Below are 14,474 nucleotides of genomic sequence, written 5' to 3'. Positions count from 1 at the left end.
GTGAGGTACTTTTGGGGTCTTTCCAGTTGCTGCAGGTGTCTGGTAAGGTACATCCCAAAAGGGGCATTGTACTCAATTATGGGCCTGATGAGGGATGAGTAAAGAGGCACGATGACCTCCCTGATCTAGATGTGAATCCTTCATGATTAGGTGGGCTATATAAAATGTTTTTCTAACCACTTTGGCCACGTGGTTGTCAAATGAGAGATTGCTATCAACTTGGGTCCCCAGGTCCCTAATTACTTCTTCTGTACTTAATGGATTACCACCTATGTGGTAATTTGTGGGCACTTTGTTTTTGCCAAAGGGGATGACTGTACACTTTTTGGCGTTTAGCTTGAGGCCATGGCTCTGGCACCAGTTGTCTGTTTCTATGAGGCCCTTTTGGAGGATGCTTGTGTCGGCTGGAGAGTCGATTATGGCACCCAGCTTTCAGTCATCTGCGAACTTGGTCAGCCACAGTCCTTCCGTGTTGGCCTGTACCTCCGAGAAATAAATACTGAACAGGAGAGGTCCCAGGACTGAGCCTTGTGGGATGCCACTTGTAACTGGTTTGGAGTCTGACATGGCTCCAGCAATTCTAACCACGTGGGTTCTGTCCTTGAGCCAGTTTGCAACCCATCTAGTGACATAGGAGTTTATATTTAAGCTGTGAGCTTATCTATAATGCCCGAGTGGGGTATTGTATCGAAGGCTTTTGCGAGGTCCAGGTAGGCTGTGTGGACCACCTTCCCCTCGTCAATGGCCTTGGTGACTGTTTCAAAGAAATCAACCAGGTTTAACAGGCAGGATCTGCCCTTAACAAAGCCGAACTGGGTAGGATCCAGTGTCTGTAGGTCCCCAATATCTTTATTTATGAGGTCCATGATTATCCTTTCCATAGCTTTGCAGACCAAGCTAGTCAGGCTTATGAGGCGATAGTTTCCAGGATCCGTTGAGGCACCACCTTTGTGGAGAGGGACCACAGTTGCTGTACGCCACTCTTTGGGTACATATCCTGTAGTAAGGCTGAGATTGAACAGTAGTTTTATGTTTGGGTTTAGCTCTTCTTGGAGTTCATGTAGGATGCAGCCCGGAACACCGTCTGGTCCCATTGATGCTGTGTTTTTTGCTTTGGAGAGGGCGGATCTTACCTGAGCATCCGAGATGTCAGGGGGGCAGCACTCTGCTGGAATAGATATTTGCCCTTTTGGTGGGGAGGGGGGAGAAGTTTGCGCTGAACCTTTCAGCTAGGATGTTGGCAATGTCTGTGGGTTCAGTGTATTTTTTGTCATTTTGGACTAATTCTGAGCATATCTGGGAATTACCACCCAGGTTCCTAACATAACTAAAGAAAGCCTTGTGCTTATCCTTAGTGTCCTGTGCAATTTTTCTCTTGAAGCTGGCCTTAGACGATTTTATGAGTGCCCGTAGTTTTTTGCTAATACTGATCAGAGATGCCTTCCTTTTTTGGAATTTTGCTCTATCATTTAGTAGCTTCCTCCTTCTATTGTATAGCTTGTTTATGGCTGGGGTCCACCAGACAGGACGTCTGCCTTTGGAGGATTGGGTCTTGGTTTTATTTGGGATTGCATGATCCATGCATTCCTGAAGGTGTTCATAGAATGCATTTATAAAGGATTCTGCGGTCTGGGCCATATTTTCCACAGGCACGGGGGCTTTGAAGGATTCCACCTCAGTTTTGAGGAGTGTGAAATTTGCTTTAGAGAAGTTTTTTACTGTGGTTTTCTGGGCAGGTGGTGTCGGGATGTGAACATCCAGTGAGATTAGTTTATGGTCTGATCTTACCAATGAGGATACACTTCTGGTCTGGAGCATAGAGTCCCCATGTTGGTGATGATCAGGTCCAGTATGTTTTCCCCTCTTGTGGGAGTGGTAACAAGTTGTTCCATAGCATTTGAGTTTATAAATTCTAGGAACCTTTGGGCTAGGGTGTTGGAGCTAGAGTAATGCTCCCAGTCTATGTTTGGGTAGTTGAAGTTGCCCAATATAATGGTGTTTGGAGAGACCTTCATATTTTCCAGTGTTCTCATGAAGGCCGAGTGGGGTTCCTAAGTTAGAGGGTGGTCTGTAGCAGGCTATAAACTGGAAGGCAGTTTTACCCACTGTTAGTTGCACATGGATAGTCTCTGATGCTTCATGCTGTGCCACCAACCTGGAGTTGTGGGTATCTTTGACGAATATTGATACTCCCCCTCCTTTTGTGGGTCGGTCCAAGTTTTGGGGCCGAAAAGCATGGTATGAGGTATAACCTGGTAGTCAAACACACAGACACACACTAATGATTGTCACTTTAAATAAAGAAAAAAAAAGCTAAAAACTGTTTTCCTGCAAACTGTCAAACACTTGCCCGTTACCTCTACAGGACACCACCAACAAAAACAGGCCAGTCATGTGAACCCCCTCCCCTGACAACTAACAATTGGAAAACAATTCCCATATCACAGAAGTGAATGGGCAGCTACCTACACTGTAAGGCCAGAGTTTTAAGTACTAAAACAAACCATACAAAGTATAACATTAAAAAAAACAAAACTGAATAGCATGCTTGTGATTATAATAGTAACACACCAACCCTCCTGGATTGCAACCTAAGTCCTGCTTGAGTATTTCAGTGAAAATACAAACTAACAACTGAATGAACAGGAAGCCTCAGAGCAAATAGAATACACTTGCTTTGAAACCAAAGCTCAGCTTATTTTGGTGACTGTTTTGGGAGTTTAACAAGTTCATCACTTATGTGATTGGTTTAACATGTAGTAGGGGGATACAGACTCTTTTGTGTAGACTACTTTCTTTAATCACAGTTATAACTCTTTTCTTCAAATGTATATTTATTTTTTTCCTTCATGTGGTTTTTGGGTGAATCAGAGGCATTATTAATGAAGAACAGGACCTTTCTTATTTGTCCCATATCTCTTGCTTTGCCTATGTTAGGTCCACTATTCCATTGAAAGGAGGATGTTGTCACTCTCTTTACATGTGCTGGGTGAAGGCAAATGTAATGAATGGCTTGTCAGTAGTTCATGGTATTATGGTATCAACCTGTCTTGTGCATTAGTCAGGGAGAACTGCTCAAAAAACATTGAGATACAATTACTGCTGTAAAGGCTGAATAATGATGTCATGTTTTGCAAAGCTAACAGCTAAGTTATTAAATGGTTTTGTTAGCTCTCCCAGTGGTGCTGACTGAGTTAGGGTGACAAGTGCTACTCATACCTCTCATCCTCAGAAATCTGTAGAAAGCCATACCTTATGGGGGACAAAGGCCCAAAAATAGGGAAAATTGTTATAATATTTTTAATTATTGTTCTTACAAACGTAGACATTTAGAAAGTAAATTGATAACAAAATATGTGCATGGCCACCATGCATGTTAGAAGTGAAACTTCTACAATGAACTACTAATGTACTTATTTGGAAAACTGTGTGCGTGTTCATTTCTACACTTCATTACACAAGTTTCACTTCTAATACACATAGCGACCATGCACAAACATCTTTTTTCCATATATCTTGACTTCTTCTCTTGTATCTTATCTTGTATTATATTGTTATGTATGTAGAGTTAGTTCTGTATTTAGCATCTGTCATGTATCTGAAATTTTCTGCACTTGGTGTTATTTTTGCTTTACAGTTACTCTGTATGCAGCTTTTCTCCCAGCTGTCCGCTGGAAAAGGGAACATGCTCAGTCTGACATACCTGGTTAACAAATGTCAAAGTGAAATAAAATACATAACTAAAATTACTTTGGCTAGGGAAGGTGGATGGGCCAGAATCAAAAGAACCTTAGACATGAGTGTATCTATCTGATGTGTAGGCAAAGAGGCAATTTGCATTGCTGCATTCATATGTGCACACATACAATCCAAGATCTGTACTAGTGTCAGATTTGATCTGGCATACTTGAGTGTTATCCCCAGTGAGTGAGAAATGTGGAGCAAATAGTCCATGGATTGTTGTAGGAGATGCATGGTGTGGTGGTGAGGAGCCACTCATCTGGGTATGGAAACAATCGGAATCCTTATAGCCTCAGCTGAGCTGCCACCACACCCATACATTTAGTTTACACCCTGGGGGCTGTGTTGAGTCCAAAGGACAGGGGTCTGAATTGGTAATGACTAGCTCCCATCTGAGAGTGTGTCTACAGGACTGTCTGTCCAGTTTTGCTTTGATAATATGCATCCTGAAGATCTAGGGAGGACATCCAATGGTCCTTGCTTAGAAATGGCACAATAGACTGGACCATGACCATTTGGATTTTAGTCTGCTTAAAACCAATACTGGTATAATGTACCCTGACTTTTTGGCCATTAACAAGCAAAAATAAGTTATTGTACTCACCATGACATTCCATCTCTGCTGACCATTTTCATTCTTGCTCAACAGGTGGGTTCACATCTGATCTCTGCATCTGACTTGGCCATTATTGTAGCTTGTGGCTACCAAAAGCTCTTGAGCTCCTCCCTTACACATAGGGTGCCAACCCTAATATACCTCAAATCTTGTTTGTTGGTTGACATAATGTCAGAAATATTACCATAACATCCTGATAGAAGACAAGGTTTGTCGTTGATGTCTGTCTGGCCAGTATACAAAAGCCTACTGTTTTTTTAAGGTATGCCGAATTTCACAAGTATGCTTTTCGCTTGGCACAAGGCACAGTGGAGATGTCTGTATATAGCTTTCTCAGAACTGACTGACTCAGTAGGAGACCAGTGTAATGAACGCCAGGATCTAAACTGTATATCCATGCAGGAGGAGGACTGGGGGATGGCGGTAGTGAGAGAATACTGCAACAGTGAAGGAAAGGACATATATTGTTATGGTCAGATTTTACACAACTGTACTATGTCCTTCCATTCACTGTTGCAGTATTCCTTCCATGTGGGAGACTGCCAAAGCTCAAGAACAAACCTGGGAGGAGGAATGAACAGTGCATCCCTCTACAAAGCCATGAAGAAGGGCTGTAACAAAACCATCTCTACCTCTGCACACATCATCCAATTTGTAGTGTTTGGTAAAAGTATGCATAGAAGTTCAGGCAGCAGCTTCAAGACTAGAATTAGTATCCAACCCCTTGAAAAAAGCACCAGAAGAAGCCGCAGCTCTAGTTGAATGAGCCTTCACAGAAGAAGAAAGGCTCTTGCCATGAAAAGTGTAACAAAAATAAAAAGACTTTGAAATCCAATAAGAAATACATGGCTTGGATACAGCTAATCCTGTTTACCTACGATGAAAAAACAAACAAACAACTGATCAGATTTTCTAATACCTTTATTTTTATTTTTATTTTTTATTTTACATTTGTTGACGGAAATTCCAACTGGACTAGGTCCATTTTCAGCTGAGGCCCAGGAAGAAAAGCTCCAGATTGGTATCAAATAGTAATAGATTTATACAGAGTTGTAAAAACAAAACACAGTTCATTATACTTCAATCAGATATTCACACTGAACTATAGAGACAGTCGGAACACTTTTCAGCAATTAGATACATTACAAATAGCAAGGATTAGGATATACATTCAGTCTAGAAAAACAAAATAGCTGTTAGAATTTTAGTACTGTAGGGCATAACAGTGAATAGCTTGGTAGTTGTTCATAGGTAAGTATGGGAGGGGATAGGAGAGCTTAAGTTAAGTAATACATGGACATAGCCAGGAGGCTTTGTAGAGGGATGCACTGTTCCTTCCTCCTCCTCCCTTTACTGTTATTCCAATACAATCTGAGTTGCCTATGCACATCCAAAGTATGCAGCATTCTCTCACATTCTCTGGCAGATTTTTGTATAGGGGAAAAAAGTAGGAAAACTAATAGACTGATTAAGTGACAACTCATTAACCACCTTATGCATAAAAAGGATTACTATGTAAAGACACCCGTCCCTGTCCTTATGAAATACAAAAAAAGGAGGACATGCCATAATGGCATGTACTTCACTCATCTGTTTGGCAGAAGTAAGAACAATGCTGCAAAGTAGCTGAAGCAGCAGGCTCCGAGGGATCCAGATTCAACTTCTCCAAAGCAAAATTAAGATCCCAGGGAGAGGGAACAAGCTTCCTGGGAGCTCTCCTATGAAGGACACCTTTTAGAAATTGTTTAGCCTGAAATCTACAAGCTGAAAGAGATTAAGGTAGACAAACAAAGATAGCTGATAACGGGTTCTTAACTGATAGGCCAAACCAGCATTTAGCAACTCAAACAGATAAAAGAGAAACTAAGGAACATCCACGGTAAGTGGGTCCAGGTTACAAGACAGGCACTAAAAAAAAATACTTCCATTTGGATAAGAAGGATTTCCTAGTACTGGGCTTTCTGCCCTACTGCAGGAGCCACAGCATGTCCTCAAAAAATGAGTGTCTATGAGGAATCGGATTACTATCACCAACATTGACAATTAAAAAGGGGACAGATGGGGATGGAGGAGAGATCCTATGTCTTGTTTGAGAAGGCCCACCCTGTGAGATGACTTGTGATGATAGAGAAACAGGGAACCAATGCTGTTGGGGTCAAAATGGAGCCCCCAAGACATTGGGAACATTCTGTTCTATTTTGAACAGGAACAGTGCAGACTGGAGAAGTTGTTGACCGCAACTGAGCTCAAAATATAAGTATCTTGATTTTTTTTTGATTATTTTTACAGATTACTGTTTTTAAAATTTAATGTATATAAAGCACTTTGTCTATTCAGTATCTTCACAAATCCTTATCTGTTTAAAAACTTTCATTTGTCTCTCTAGTGCTTGCTGTCTGTAGGCTATTGTGTAAACTGAAACATTTCCTCTGTGTAATTATCTTTTGGCTAGTGGGGGCTGGTTCTTTTGTGATCTTGTAAAAAAAAAAAAAAGAAGCTGTTCTGGTTTTTAAGCCCTAACTTTGATAGGGTTTCTGTCTTTACACACAGTGCAGACTGGAGAAGTTGTTGACCGCAACTGAGCTCAAAATATAAGTATCTTGATTTTTTTTGATTATTTTTACAGATTACTGTTTTTAAAATTTAATATATATAAAGCACTTTGTCTATTCAGTATCTTCACAAATCCTTATATGTTTAAAAACTTTCATTTGTCTCTCTAGTGCTTGCTGTCTGTAGGCTATTGTGTAAACTGAAACAATTCCTCAGTGTAATTATCTTTTGGATAGTGGGGGCTGGTTCTTTTGTGTTCTTGTAAAAAAAAAAAAAAGAAGCTGTTCTGGTTTTTAATCCCTAACTTTGATAGGGTTTCTGTCTTTACACACAGTGCAGACTGGAGAAGTTGTTGACCGCAACTGAGCTCAAAATATAAGTATCTTGATTTTTTTTTGATTATTTTTACAGATTACTGTTTTTAAAATTTAATATATATATAAAGCACTTTGGCTATTCAGTATCTTCACAAATCCTTATCTGTTTAAAAACTTTCATTTGTCTCTCTAGTGCTTGCTGTCTGTAGGCTATTGTGTAAACTGAAACATTTCCTCTGTGTAATTATCTTTTGGCTAGTGGGGGCTGGTTCTTTTGTGTTCTTGTAAAAAAAAAAAAAAAAAAAAGAAGCTGTTCTGGTTTTTAAGCCCTAACTTTGATAGGGTTTCTGTCTTAACACACAGTGCAGACTGGAGAAGTTGTTGACCGCAACTGAGCTCAAAATATAAGTAACTTGATTTTTTTTTTATTATTTTTAAAGATTACTGTTTTTAAAATTTAATATATATAAAGCACTTTGTCTATTCAGTATCTTCACAAATCCTTATCTGTTTAAAAACTTTCATTTGTCTCTCTAGTGCTTGCTGTCTGTAGGCTATTGTGTAAACTGAAACATTTCCTCTGTGTAATTATCTTTTGGCTAGTGGGGGCTGGTTCTTTTGTGTTCTTGTAAAATAAATAAATAAATAAATAAATAAAAAAAAAAAAAAAAAAAAGAAGCTGTTCTGGTTTTTAAGCCCTAACTTTGATAGGGTTTCTGTCTTTACAAACAGTGCAGACTGGAGAAGTTGTTGACCGCAACTGAGCTCAAAATATAAGTATCTTGAATTTTTTTGATTATTTTTACAGATTACTGTTTTTAAAATTTAATATATATAAAGCACTTTGTCTATTCAGTATCTTCACAAATCCTTATCTGTTTAAAAACTTTCATTTGTCTCTCTAGTGCTTGCTGTCTGTAGGCTGTTGTGTAAACTGAAACATTTCCTCTGTGTAATTATCTTTTGGCTAGTGGGGGCTGGTTCTTTTGTGTTCTTGTAAAAAAAAAAAAAAGCTGTTCTGGTTTTTAAGCCCTAACTTTGATAGGGTTTCTGTCTTTACACACAGTGCAGACTGGAGAAGTTGTTGACCGCAACTGAGCTCAAAATATAAGTATCTTGATTTTTTTTTGATTATTTTTACAGATTACTGGTTTTAAAATTTAATATATATAAAGCACTTTGTCTATTCAGTATCTTCACAAATCCTTATCTGTTTAAAAACTTTCATTTGTCTCTCTAGTGCTTGCTGTCTGTAGGCTATTTTGCCCCACCCTCCCTGTTGGTGTCTTGCTCTTATACTTGGTGGCTTTGCAGTTGCCCGCCCCTACTGTGACACACCTCCCAGTCTAGTGTCATTAGCTCATTCTGCCTAATACAGAGAACATTTGATAAGGCCTTCTGTTCCTCCTTTTTCCCTTTCAAAAAGTAAAACAAAACTTTTTTTTTCTCTTTTGCCTGAACCTTCTTGTGTTCTGACTGTCCTTCTCAAACATTTTGGAAATATACAGTATATTTCAGAGCATTTGTTATAACTGTATTTGCTATAACTGATTTAAGTATTTTTTTCTGGCTTTTTGATTATTTACTGCTTAGCGACTGTATTTTCGCCTGTTTATACAGCTCTGCATTCTATTTAAACAGTTTTTGTGTTGATTAACTGTTTTGTACTTTTAAAAAGTTATTTGTTGCTTAATTTTACCTGTAGGCTAACAAACTCAGGTGTGCTAGCCATTTAAAAGCATTTATAGCATTTACTGTCTGTTTTTCCTCTGTTTTCTGCAAAAAAGACAAAACAAAAAAACAAAAAAATCTTGTTTTCCCACCTTACTGAACTAGAATAGTCCAGTCTTCAGAGTTTGCTGATCTCTGGGCTTTGTCTTGGTTCCTGTGCTATTCCATATCCTTATTTGGATAAAGGAAGCTTCTTTGTTCACCAGTGGGAGTGGGGAGCACTGAGCAGCCTATTTGTCCCTAGAGGAGTGGTACCAGCCAGAAACTTGTAGTCTATTGGCCATTTTGGGTCAATTCCTAGCTCTTTTCAACCTCCTGCTATAAAGCCCACTTTAGCGTGCTTTTTCGCTTGTATTCAACTCAGCACAGCTCCTCGTGGTGTCCTGCAGAGTTCTTTAAGCATCAGAGAGCAAAAGAGTGACTTTTTCCTGATTTAAGTATTTTTTTCTGGCTTTTTGATTATTTACTGATTAGCGACTGCATTTTCGCCTGTTTATACAGCTCTGCATTCTATTTGAACTGTTTTTGTGTTGATTAACTGTTTTGCACTTTTAAAAAGTTATTTGTTGCTTAATTTTACCTGTAGGCTAACACACTCAAGTGCGCTAGCCGTTTAAAAGCATTTATAGCATTTACTGTCTGTTTTTCCTCTGTTTTCTGCAAAAAAAAGAAAAATCTTGTTTTCCCGCCTTACTGAACTAGAATAGTCCAGTCTTCAGAGTTTGCTGATCTCTGGGCTTTGTCTTGGTTCCTGTGCTATTCCATATCCTTATTTGGATAAAAGGAAGCTTCTTTGTTCACCAGTGGGAGTGGGGAGCACTGAGCAGCCTATTTGTCCCTAGAGGAGTGGTACCAGCCAGAAACTTGTAGTCTATTGGCCATTTTGGGTCAATTCCTAGCTCTTTTCAACCCCCTGCTATAAAGCCCACTTTAGCGTGCTTTTTCGCTTGTATTCAACTCAGCACAGCTCCTCGTGGTGTCCTGCAGAGTTCTTTAAGCATCAGAGAGCAAAAGAGTGACTTTTTCCTGATTTAAGTATTTTTTTCTGGCTTTTTGATTATTTACTGATTAGCGACTGCATTTTCGCCTGTTTATACAGCTCTGCATTCTATTTTAACTGTTTTTGTGTTGATTAACTGTTTTGCACTTTTAAAAAGTTATTTGTTGCTTAATTTTACCTGTAGGCTAACACACTCAAGTGCGCTAGCCGTTTAAAAGCATTTATAGCATTTACTGTCTGTTTTTCCTCTGTTTTCTGCAAAAAAATATCTTGTTTTCCCGCCTTACTGAACTAGAATAGTCCAGTCTTCAGAGTTTGCTGATCTCTGGGCTTTGGCTTGGTTCCTGTGCTATTCTGTATCCTTATTTGGATAAAGGGAAGTTTCTTTGTTCACCAGTGGGAGTGGAGAGCACTGAGCAGCCTATTTGTCCCTAGAGCAGTAGTTCCAGCCAGAAACTTGTAGTCTATTGGCCATTTTGGGTCAATTCCTAGCTCTTTTCAACCCCCTGCTATAAAGCCCGCTTTAGCGCGCTTTTGCATGATTTAGCGCGGAGTTGCCCATAGAGCACCATCGGGCAGCGCCAGTTAAACAAGGTTAAACTATTTCTGGCTCCGTAAAGTCTGCTCTTCAATTTTTCCCTTCGAACTTCTCTAGTTGCAATCTAAACAGTCTATTCTCTATCTCAAAAGCTCAGCACTTGCTCCTAAAGCATTTTTACATAGGTAAAGTACTTATATACTAAACAAAGTACTACATTAGCCTAGAATCCTTTTGAGTACCCATTTCCCTATAGGTCCCTTCTGACTCAGTTACACAGCAAACTTTTTCACTTTTTCTAGCATGTCGAAGGGTCAGTTGCTAGCGTCCTCTCCTGTTCAGCTGGTGAATCTGGGCATCTTGAGGCAATGTTACAATTGCCTCATGTACACTGACAACCCACTCCTTCTCCCACAAAACACAAATACATGTGAGAGATGCAACTATATAGCCAAACTGGAGGCTGAGCTCTCTCAACTCAGGACTGGCAAGACCAGACAGGAGGAGAAGGAAACCACACACACCACAAACCCAGTTTCACATAGAACTATCACAACTGCAAAACAAACACATAAACACACAAAGACATACTCGGAGGCACTGATCAAAAATCTATCAAAACTACAGAGGCCTCCAAAGCAGACACCCAAGCAACTGCCACCTCAAGACATAAGACATGCAACACATAGTTCTCAAAGTCAGTGTGCTAAACAGTCACAGCCCTTAAGGCCAAACACAATATCAGACACACTTGTTATAGGTGACTACATAGTCAGACACACTGATGTCCCACTCACCAGACTGAACAAGGAAAAGATCACAGTAAGCTGCCTGTCGGGTGCTAGAATCCGCCACATAACACAAGCACTCAGGTCACTCCACAGCAAGTACAAGTATGACTCAGTCATTGTCCATGCCGGTGTGAACGACCTGAGACGTACCTCCCTGGACTACATGAAAAGAGACATAGAGGAGCTCTCAGATTATGTAGCCCAGGCCGGTATGATCCTGACCCTGAGCAGTATCCTACCCTCACCAAGAATGATGCCACAATACAGAGACAAAATGATCAGCTTTAATAATTGGCTTAATTACTGGTGTCATTCTAAGGGGATCCAATGTCTGTCTGCCTGGGATGACATGCTTGACAAGCCACGCTGCTTAAGGGACGGCTTGCACCTGTCACCCTGGGCTTCGGATATTGGCAAAGGCTCTTGCCACCCCATAGTGCCTTTTTAGGCAAGGCTCAAATGATAAACCTACCGCCCTAGAAAACAAAAATGGAAAAAACTAAGGGTAATACTGCTCAATGCCAGAAGTCTAAACCTCAAGATGCACACCCTCAAAGCCCTCCTCAGTATGGAGAACATCGATGTCTGTGCTGTGACTGAAACCTGGTTCAAGGCTCCTGAGAGCACCCCAGCACTATCAGGTTATACCTCATATCATGCGTTCCAGCCCCAAAATCCAGACCGAACCACAAAAGGAGGGGGAGTATCCATATTCATAAAGGATACCCACACCTCCAGGTTAGTGGCAACGCACGAAGCATCGGAGACCATCCAAGTGTAATTAACCATAGGTAAAACTGCGCCACAGTTTGTAGCATGCTACAGACCATCCTCTCAAACTCAGGAAACCCACACAGCCTTCCTGAAGACACTGGAAAATATGAATGTCTCTCCAAACACCATCATATTGGGTGACTTCAACTACCCAAACATAGACTGGAAACATTACTCAAGCCCCAACACCCTAGCCCAAAGGTTCCTGGAGTTCATAAACTCAAATGCTATGGAACAACTAGCCACCATTCCCACAAGAGGAGAAAATATACTAGACCTGGTCATCACAAACATGGGGACAAAATGCTCCACACCGGAAGTATATCCCTCATTGGTGAGATCAGACCATAAATTAATCTCACTGGAGATCCACATCCCGCCCCCAACCCCAGCAAAAAAGACCACAGTGAAGAACTTCTCAAAAGCAAGCTTCACACTTCTTAAGACTGGAGTGGTATCCTTCAAGGCCCCCGAGCTAGTGGAAACCACAACCCACGCTGTTGAAACCCTTACAAATGCCTTCTACGAGCACCTCCAGGAATGTATGGATCAAGCAATCCCTAATAAAATCAAGACCCTTTCCACCAAAGGCAGGCGCCCGGTCTGGTGGACCCCAGCCATAAACAAACTCTACAACAAGAGGAGAAAGCTACTACATGACAGAGCAAAATCGCTAAAAGGGAAGGCATCTCTGATCAATACTAGCAAAAAACTACGATCACTCATAAAATCATCCAAGGCCAACTTTGAGAGAAAAATCGCTAAAGACACAAAAGACAATCATAAGGCCTTCTTTAGCTATGTTAGAAACCTGGGTGGAAACTCCCAGATATGCTCAGAATTAGTCCAAAATGATACAAAAATCACTGAACCCACAGACATTGCCAACATACTGGCAGACAGGTTCAGTGCAAATTTCTCCCCTGCCTCCCCCCCAAAAGGAGAAATATCTATCCCACCAGAGTCTAGCCTCCCCAACATCTCAGATGCCCATGTGAGAGCTGCTCTCTCTAAAGCAAAAAACACAGCATCAATGGGACCGGACGGTGTCCCCGGCTGTGTGCTACACGAACTCAATGAGGAACTAAACCCACACATAAGGCTGCTGTTTAATCTTAGCCTTACTACAGGATACGTACCCAAAGAATGGCGTATGGCAACTGTGGTCCCACTCCACAAAGGCGGTGCTTCTGCGGACCCTGGAAATTACTGCCCCATAAGATTGACGAGCCTTGTCTGCAAAGCTATGGAGAGGATCATAATAGAACTCATAAATAAAGACATTGGGGACCTACAGACACTGGATCCTACCCAATTTGGCTTTGTCAAGGGCAGATCCTGCCTCTTGAACTTGGTCGACTTTTTCGAAACAGTCACTAAGGCCATTGATGAGGGTAAGGCAGTTCACACAGCCTACCTTGACCTAGCAAAAGTGTTCGACACAATACCCCATTCGGGCATCATAGAAAAGCTCACCAGCTTAGATGTAAACCCATATGTCACAAGATGGGTTGCAAACTGGCTCAAGGACAGAACCCACAGGGTTAGAGTTGCTGGTGCCATGTCAGACTCTAAGCTGGTCACGAGCGGTGTCCCACAGGGCTCAGTCCTGGGCCCCCTCTTGTTCGGCATTTATTTTTCTGAAGTGCAGGCAAACATAGGGGGATTGTGGCTGACAAAATTTGGAGATGACTGCAAACTGGGCACCATAATTGACACTCCATCAGACACAGACATCCTCCAGAGAGGTCTCATATAAATGGATAACTGGTGCCAGAGCCATGGCCTTAAGCTAAATGCCAAAAAATGTATAGTCATACCCTTTGGGAAAAACAAGGTAACCCCTAATTACCACATAGGTGGTAATCCATTAAACACAGAAGAAGTTATCAGGGACCTGGGGACCCAAGTTGACAGTAACCTCTCTTTGACACTCACATTGCCAAAGTGGTTAGGAAGACCTTCTACATTGCCCACCTGATCATGAAGGGATTCACATCCAGATCAGGAGAGGTCATTGTACCCTGTACTCTTCACTTATCAGACCAATGATTGAGTACAACGCCCATTCGAATGTACCTTACCCAACACCTGCAGCAGTTGGAAAGACCCCAAAAGTTCCTCACCAAAAGGATAAAGGGGCTCAAACATATGTCATACGCTGCCCGACTGAAGAAACTCCAGCTCTATTCAGTCGCATACCATCTGCACAGAGGTGATCTGTGCCTGACATACAAGGCCATGTCCAACCCGGAATTAATGGACATGCTCCACCTCAAAAAATCCAAATCCACCAGAGCCACGAGAGCAAGAGACTTAAACCTTAACACGGATATAAATAGGACGTGCTGGAGGGACAGATTCATCACCCAGAGACTCCCCACACTATGGAACAGAATCCCAGTCCATGTGA

Source organism: Protopterus annectens, chromosome 1.part0 (genome assembly GCF_019279795.1).
Source record: "Protopterus annectens isolate FY-2018-M chromosome 1.part0, PAN1.0, whole genome shotgun sequence".
In the NCBI taxonomy this organism is placed as follows: domain Eukaryota; kingdom Metazoa; phylum Chordata; order Ceratodontiformes; family Protopteridae; genus Protopterus; species Protopterus annectens.
This window is presented reverse-complemented; position numbering follows the sequence as displayed.